Below are 9,428 nucleotides of genomic sequence, written 5' to 3' on the forward strand. Positions count from 1 at the left end.
AAATCTTTGTATATAGAATTTGAAATAACCATGTTCTAGTTTTAGCTGAATTATGAATGAGAATATTTTCTTTTTGCATTTAATTGAACAAGATTTTCACTTTGGTTTTATCTCAAATCTTGAATAATGTATGCTCTTCTTTTATTTCTGCCAGCTTTCATTTCACTTATTTAAACAAGATTCTTTTCTCTTTCTCTTTATGAAAGATCAGGACACTGTTTTTTGAATAGATCTGCTTAATTCTGAACCCTTTTTTACAGCTGAATCAGCCAATTCATTGCTATGAATATTCATATGAGCAGGAACTCAATGCAGATGAATTATCAGTTTAGATGTTCTTCTCTTTTGAATTTTCAAAACAGAGTTTAAAATCAGATCAAGATTCATTTGATCATTATAAATCTGACTATTTCTAAGTCTTTTTAAAGTAGCTTGACTATCAGAGAATATTCATGTCTCTTTCAAACTATTTCCTCTTTTATAAGATTTTATTTCAATGAGTTTGAAAGCTTTCACTATTGCAAATAGTTCAGCATCAAAGACTTCAGATTCACAGTCTAAATTTCAGAAATCTGAGATAAAATTGATATTATCTTCAGTATAAGTAATGCCTGCATCTAATCTATTCAAATTCTCATTTTTTGAGTCATCTGAGTAAATCAGAATAGAGTCTTTTATATTAATTGTAGAGATCTTCTTCAAATGCTGTTCATATTCTCTCTCTTTAGATAGTTCACTTATTTATAAGTCTATGAGAGATTTCAGCTTTTCTCTTCAGAGAGATATCTTCTCATGATCAATTTTCTCAACATTTAATGAAGAAAATTAATTCTTAATAAGTGAATATAGTCTATACAGTTGAGAGAGTATTTTCTTTAAAGCATTATTCTCATTTCAATCAAGAAATCTATTTCAATCCAGTTCATTTCCTGAGTTAACTAATAGAAATGAAGAAGAGACTCTTTCTCTGATTATATGATTTGAGCTCATCTTTATGACTCTCAGAGCATAGTTTATACAGGTCTTTTCAAATTGAATAGCAGAAGATGAAATTGAGGCTTCAATTTTCATTGCTTTAATAGAAGATGATTTGAATGCTCTCAGAATTCTTCTCAAAGCTCTGTTTTATAGACTTTGAAACAGTTCAGTGAAGTTATCTTGATTGTTCTATTAAACTTGAACTTCATAATCAGCTACTGAGATAATACAGGCTATGTATAACTATCTCATAGCCTGAAAAGATAGATCTCTCTCAGTATTTGATAGTCTGATTATACTATTCAGTAGTCTCTCTGCCTTGATGATTCTTTGTTGAATATGATATTTAAAATTCAACTTGGAGTTTAATTATACTTCTAGTCATTTGACATTCAAACTGAGTTTAATCTCTTTATTCAGAAGAGTTAGACTTAGTTCTTTCTCATTAAATCTGGAAAAAAAGTGAATTAACTCAGTTTTATTCATATTAAATTGAATTAGATTGATATCTGCTTTAACAAAGACTTTCTTTACTGCTTTCTTAATCACTTCTAAATTCTCTTTGATTGTCTTTGAACTGTAGAGTAGATCAATATCATCTACATAACTTGAAGATCTCACTATTTTCATCTCTCTATTCTTGAATAAATATGCAGTGTATATTGCAAATAAAACAGGTGAGATTGAAGATTCTTATGATATTTTTATTTTTATCTCAGTTTTATCTTGTCTTCTTTCATCAAAGAATAGTTATATAATTCTTTTAGATATAAAACAATCAACTCATTTTATTAGAGAAAGTGACAGTTTTAACATCTTCAAAGTTTGAATCATCTTAGACTTTGAAACATGATCAAATGCATCTTTTATATCAATAAAAACTGCAGTTGAGACCAGGCCTTCATACTTTGCTACTTGAATATCATGAATAACTGAGAGAACAGTGTTAATTGCAGAACATTGTTTTCTATCTCTCATTTATTCATTAAATAGAAGAGAATCACTAATAGAGCTTATAAAAGATAATCTAGTAGCTATTATCTTTTCTAGAACTTTTCTTAAATAGTTCAACAGAGATATTACTCTATATGACTTAGTGTGGCGGGCTGCGCCCGATCAATCATATAGACTATTTCATTACACTTCACAGATTCCAATCACTTCATTCTTGAACGCGTACACTCCGATTCTCGGCCATTCTCAATCGCCGATCCTCGGCCGCTATGAACGCGTGTATATTCTCCCGCCCCGAAGCTCCACCGCGTACACCACTACATACGCGTATAAATATCCACCTTGATCACTGATTCTCGCACTCTCTCTTTCTTTCCTTCTCTAATGTTTTTATCTTTGTTATATAAGACCTATCAATATTACATCAATCTATTCAGTGTAGGCCTCTTACACTATAAAAATGTTCATCATCTTCTTATTAGAAACAATTATTCATCAAGAGATATCTGAACGTGTAACAATGTGTAAGAAATAGAGAAAACAGTTAAGCAGATACTGAGTTCTCAAATAGAAGCTGCTTACCAGTCACCCTGGCCCTGTAATAAGATTTTACAAAGAGAACATCAGTGAAAGACCTGAGAGTTCTGACACTCAGATGTATGAGATATTCATACAATTACACTTCTTCAAATTCCACAGATATCACACATCTGATAAACAATATAATCATGTCTAATGATAATATAAGAGAACCTCTGAACATGAGCATAGACACAGTGTCACAGTGACTCTGAGTAATGTTGAAACTACAATAATAATAAATAGCTGATATGCATGCAACTCAACAACACTAATACAAAGAGATTCAATGACTAACTCACACAATTTCAACATCTACAGAATTGAATACAAAAGCACTGAAAGAACACTTAGATGCTCTCACATATTTCAATACTTCTGATCTCACTCTCTACTCATTATAAAGAATGGAAATACTTACAAAACTGAGTGTAGATGAAGATGTCATCAGTTCATTAATCAATCAAGATTGATATATCAATGAATAATTAAAAGATTGCATGAAACAGAAGTTTCATTCATGAATGAAAGCATGTGAATCAGCATTACAAACACCTGACAATATTATGAAATATCTTGATATTCTGTTCTAAGACACTGCCATGTAACAGAAAGCATTAGATTGACTACAGAGTATCTGACAGAGAAACATTTCTCTTACAACATTTATCTCTGACTTCAACATCAAGATTCTAGAAGCAGGTGATCAATCTTGAGAGAATTAAATGAAGATTAGCATGCTCAAGAAGATATTAACTTTCAAACTCTTACAAGCTCTTGTAAGTGCAGATGAAGACCAGACTTATAAAGACTTCTACACACAGCTTCAGACAATGAATGACTGTCTTACTAAACTCAAGAATATACAGAACAGTGACAGAAGACATTACATCTCAGCAACTCATACACTCACACTGAGGAATAACAATGATGCAGATATTATAAATTGAGTAGACTTGAATGTCTATATATAAGCAAGGGTCTTTGCTGTCTGAACAGGCTTCTGAGTTCCTGAAATCACTTTCAAAGAAGTCGCTGATTGACATCAATATGAAGTGTGCATCAACTGTAACTGATTAGAACACATTGCTTCTAACTGCTGATTGACCTATGTGCCTTCATACTTGAGAGAAAGATCAGCATCTTCTCATTCAAAGAATGAATCAGTGTCTGTCCGCGCCAACCACATTACATTAGAGAAAGATTCAGAAGATAACTATGAGAATGTCTCAGTGAAACAGAGAAAAGATTAGCTTCTGTTCAAATTCATAAACAGAAGCTTGAAGAGGTCAGACAATAACAATTTGAAGAGAAGATGATAATGAATGCAATTCTTGTATCTACTGTAGTTGATAACATGTATAATATGAAAGCCATGATAGACAGTGATCTATGTCACTATGCAATGATAAAATCTTCAGTTGTAAGATATTATAACCTTTAGTGTATTCCTTTATCAAAACCTTGACTTCTCACAGGATTTGATGATTCAAAAGACATTTGTACCTGTTACATGATGAAGCTGACTATAGATGTGAGAGAACATCAATGTGAAGATGCCTATGTATATGAAGTTGATAATCTTGATTACAATCTTATGTTAGAACTTGCCTGACTATCTGAATAAGACATCTTATTGAACACTCAAAACAGAAGCTTGATATTTCCTAACAATGATAGAATTCATGAAGATGACATTCACAAGACTATTGATCTGACACAGATCTCTGTCAATACCTATAAAATGCTCAGAAAAAGAAGTTGCTGAAAGAATCACTGACAGTAGAATTATGTGTCAATCTATTCCACCAGTCTGATCAATATCAAAAAGGCTCTAGAAAAATTATCTCATGTTACAACAACAGATTCTTATACAAAACTCTCTCAACAATATCATGAATATCTAGATGTCTTCTGACAAGATAATATTATAAATATACCTCTCTTATGAGGTCTCAGAGTGAATCACAGTATCAAGTTAGAGAAAAAGAAGAGTAAGAATCTCAAACTGTTATAAGACTCTCTTTATAATATGTTCTGAGATGAACTTCTTCTCCTTTAAAAGACACTCAATGATCTGTTGAATAAAGAATTCATACACATTAGCAACTCTTTCACTGCAGCCTCTATTCTCTTTGCAAAGAAACCAGGTGAAGAACTCTGATTCTATGTGAACTACTGAGATCTGAACAGATTGACAAAGAAAGATCAATATCTCTTATCTCTTATCAATGAAACCCTAGCATGGATCAGATGAGCTTAATGATTTACAAAACTAGATATTATCACTGTGTTTCATAAGATTTGTATCACTGAAGAAGATGAATGACTTACAGCATTTCAAACACATTATAGTCTCTTTGAATAAATAGTCACACTCTTTGAACTGACTAATACTCTCAGTATATTTCAGAAGTATATCAACTGAGTACTCTGAGATTTCCTTGATAAGTTTGTATCTGCTTATCTAGATGATATTCTCATCTTCATTGATAGATTCAGAAAAGAATATCAAGAGTATGTGTGAAAGATATTACAACAGCTATGAGAAGCAGAACTACTGATAGATATTGATAAGTATGATTTTGAAGTCAAGAGTATCAAGTATCTGAGTTTTATTATAGAAGCTGATAAGAGAATTTGAATGAATTCTGAGAAAGTCTCTGCCATTCTTGAATGAGAAGCTTCATGTACTGTGAAAGATGTACAAAGCTTCATCAGATTTGCTAACTTCTATCAGTGATTTATACAAAACTTCTCAGATATCATGAGATCACTTACAGATCTTACTAAGAAAGACTCAGTATTTTAATGATCAGTGAATACTGAAGCTGTATTTATACAGATAAAGAAGATATTTATTAATACTTCTCTACTGATAACATTTGATTCTGATTATAAAACAGTTATTAAAACTGATTTCTCTGACTATATAATAGAAGAAGTGATATTATAATATGATAATGAAGATGTTCTATAATCATGTGTCTTCATATCTAAGAAACTGAGTCTCACTGAATGCAATTATAAGATCTATGATAAGAAACTTCTTGTAATTATACACTGTTTAGAAGAATGAGACTCTGAACTCTGAAGTATCTCTGAATTTGAAATAGTCACAGATCATAAGAACCTCAAATACTTCATAACTATCTATAAACTCACTGAACAATAGATACAATGATCTGAGTTCTTAAGTCACTTTCATTTTACAATACACTATCATTCTGATAGCCAGAACTTGATAACAGATGCTCTCTTATAATGAGAGCAAGATATGTTATCTGATGTAACAGATACTCACTGAATGAACTGAGAGCACTGGCTCTTGAACCTGAAGATACTAGTTAATCAAGATGAAACAGTTCATAGCACTATATGTGCTTCTTCAGTTAGAACTGTCATTAATATCTTCACTTTCTCTACACTGAATGAACTGTGATATACAGTAGCTCAGATAAATAAACTTCTTCAGACTCTCACTGAAGCAGTATGTCAAGAAGCACTCTGATTTCTCTCAGAACTATATATAAGAATTGATATCTCAGAATGTTCAATCAATGATAATAACACTCTACAATTTCATGAATAATGCTGGGTCTCTCACTTCAAACTCTTATACACTCAGATAATACAAGAGATGCATGATTCATATATAACTGATTATTCAGGCTGTGAACAACTGTATAGAATAATCTTCTGAGAGTTCTACTGATCTGAGATATTAAACAGCATCAGATACTTCATCTGAAACTGCAATCACTGTTCTTCTGTTATCTCATGAAAGAACTGTAGAAAAGATCTATTGAAATCACTTGATATTTCTGATAGAATCTGATGAGATGTAGCAATTGACTTCACTATCAATCTATCTGAGAGTAAGAGTTATAGAAACATCCTGGTCATTGTGAATCAACTGAGCAAAGATGTAATATTGAAATCTTGTGACAAGATGAATGCTGAACAAGTCACTGAAGCTTTTCTACAGAGCTCATTCTATCAGATGTATGAATTGCTGAGATCTATAGTATCAGATCAGAGCTGTCAATTTGTGAGCACTCTCTGAACAAGAATCTGTCAAGTTCTCAAGATTACATGCTGTCTATCAACTGTCTATCACTCTGAGACTGATGATGTGTTAGAACAGACAATTCAGACTGTGAAGAATTATCTCTGTAAGTTCTGCAATCACTTATAAGACAATTGACATGATCTTCTTCTACATGCAGAGATCACTATCAACAGTTGAGATGCTGTTTCAACAGATGTAAGCCTGTTCTTTCTTACACACAGATATTACATGGAAGTGTTGAATCTTCTAGAGATCACACAGTTTATATCAGACTCTCACAGTCTGATTCAGATCACTGACAATATAGTAATGAAACTCTGAGATGTCTGTGATTGAGCAGAGGCCTTCATGGCAACTGTGAAACAAGATTAAGAGAATCAAATCAATGTTCACTGAGACCTCACTGAACAATATAAGATAGAAGATCTGGTATGATTGAATCTTAAGAACATACAAACCACATGTTCATCTCATACACTAGATTACTGCCATGTCAAGTATAAAGTGATAGAAGTTCTAGATAGCCACAACTACTGTCTTGACACATCATCAGAGATTCATAATGTATTTCACACAAGCTTGCTTCACTGTGCTGTTATTAATTCATTTCCTTCTCAACTGACTTCTGACTGACAGTCACCAGGCATCATAGAAGAAGATAATGAGCTTGAGTGAGAGATTGAGAATATTCTTGATAAGAGACCCTGTGGCTGTGGCTGATAATATCTTGTGAAATGAGTCAGCTACAATCAACTGACCTGGACTCTGAGTTCTGTGTTATCTGAAACAGCAGCCCTTGACTGATGGGAACTGCTTCTGAAAGAAAGGGCTAATGTGGCGGGCTGCGCCTGATCAATCATATAGACTATTCCATTACACTTCACAGATTTCAATCACTTCATTCTTGAATGCATATGCTCCGATTCTCAGTCATTCTTGATCACTGATCCTCGGCTGCTACAAACGCGCATATATTCTCCCGCCCTGAAGCTTCACCGCGTACGCCACCACATACGCGTATAAATATCCACCTCAATTGCTGATTCTTGCACTCTCTCTTTCTTTCCTTCTCTAATGTTTTTATCTTTGTTATATAAGACCTATCAATATTACACTGATCTATTCAGCGTAGACCTCTTACACTTAGAAACTGAAGCTTTTCTATTAGGTTTTACAAGGATTACTTCAGTAGCTTCTCTCCAGCATTCAGAATAATAATCATTTCTTAAGAGATTGAAAAAGAGCTCAAAATATTCATTCTTTAAGTAGGAATATGTGTTTTGAATAATTAAATAATTAATTGAATCAGGCTCTGCAGCAGTTTTAGTTGAACTTGAGAATATTACTGACTCTAGTTCATCATCTATAAGCTCAGGCCATTCCCAGTTATTTTCATCAATATATTCATGAAATGACATATTCTTCTCTTCTAAATGTGATGAGTTTTGAAAGAGAATTCTCATAAAAGCTTGACATTTTTTCTTAAAAGAGTTTGCTGTATACAATTCATTCTGAAATTCATATTCTAAGATTGAAAGCTTTGCTACACTTCTTGTTTTAGTATAGTTAAAGGCTTTAAAAACTTCTTTTTCTTATACTTCTTCAAGAAATTTGTTCCAGCAATCTGTTTTGACTTTTTTAATATCTGAAAAATATTCATTTTGAATAGCTTTGAACTCTTTATCAGATATTAAGTTATTCTTTCACTCTCTCTTAGCAGTGACTAATTACTTTCTTTTAGAAGTAATATTCTCATTTCATCAAGGTTTGAAAAACTCAGAAGACTTTTTCTTTGAAATATTTTCTTCAATACTTATTAGAAGAATAGATGTAATCAGCTTTACTCTATTCTCCAACCGCTCCACCACGAACTCGCTCAATTTTTCGAATAAGAACCCGCCGATAGATCCATCGAAAAGCCCTCGATCATACGAGCATTCTGACCCCATCGCCGACCACATACCCTGTGTGGTGGTGGAGTTATCCAGCCAAATGTGAACTGGACGTTGTTCGAAACTCCTGTGTGGGAGTATTCCCTGTTCTCCCCTATCACACCACAACCCCGGGCCAAAGTGCCATACAAATTGTAAGGTGAAGAGACCTAGCCATATGCACCAATCTTCTTGATTTTGGAAGATCCCTGATCTGTAGTTGTGGAGATATCTGAGGAGTGATCTCTGTGAAAACCCTGTTCATCTTTGATGTTTCAAAACACCAATGCCAAGTCTCACTGTTGTACCGCCCTTCCTAATCTGGCCCATCCCCAGCAGAAAAATACAAAAAGATATCTCAACAATAATATCAAGCATATAATCAACAATCACTTCTGAAGTGTAATCTCTGTGGTCTGTCTTCAGTGTATCTGAACATCAATGCCAAGTCTCACCCTCATATCATCTCTCTCAATCTGGCCCATCCTTGACAGAAAAGTACAAAAAGATACCTCAGCAACTATACTCAATACATAATTGACAGACATGACAACTATAAAATCAGTATACTTTAAGATCTGACTGAGCCTTTGATCCCTGTACAGTGAGATATATTAAATCTAGTTTTAATATCTCAATATTCAATAGATTCTGTAAGAGATTGAGAACAGCAACACTAGGTTTCTATTGAATTTGAGAATTAACTCTATATTGATATAATCATTGACAAAGTCTTCTATTTTGAGATATAAATAACCAGTTCCTCTACATCCTGCTGGCAATATTTATATTATCATATAGAAACAGACTTATATTCTCTATAATATCAAGACTCTGAAGAGAGAAAGTCTTGATAGAGAGTATATAGTAGTGCATATCTTAGCAGTTTCTATCTCATTCTTCTGCAGCAGTTA

The sequence above is a fragment of the Blastomyces gilchristii genome, assembly GCF_000003855.2.
Source record: "Blastomyces gilchristii SLH14081 genomic scaffold supercont1.16, whole genome shotgun sequence".
Taxonomy (NCBI): domain Eukaryota; kingdom Fungi; phylum Ascomycota; class Eurotiomycetes; order Onygenales; family Ajellomycetaceae; genus Blastomyces; species Blastomyces gilchristii.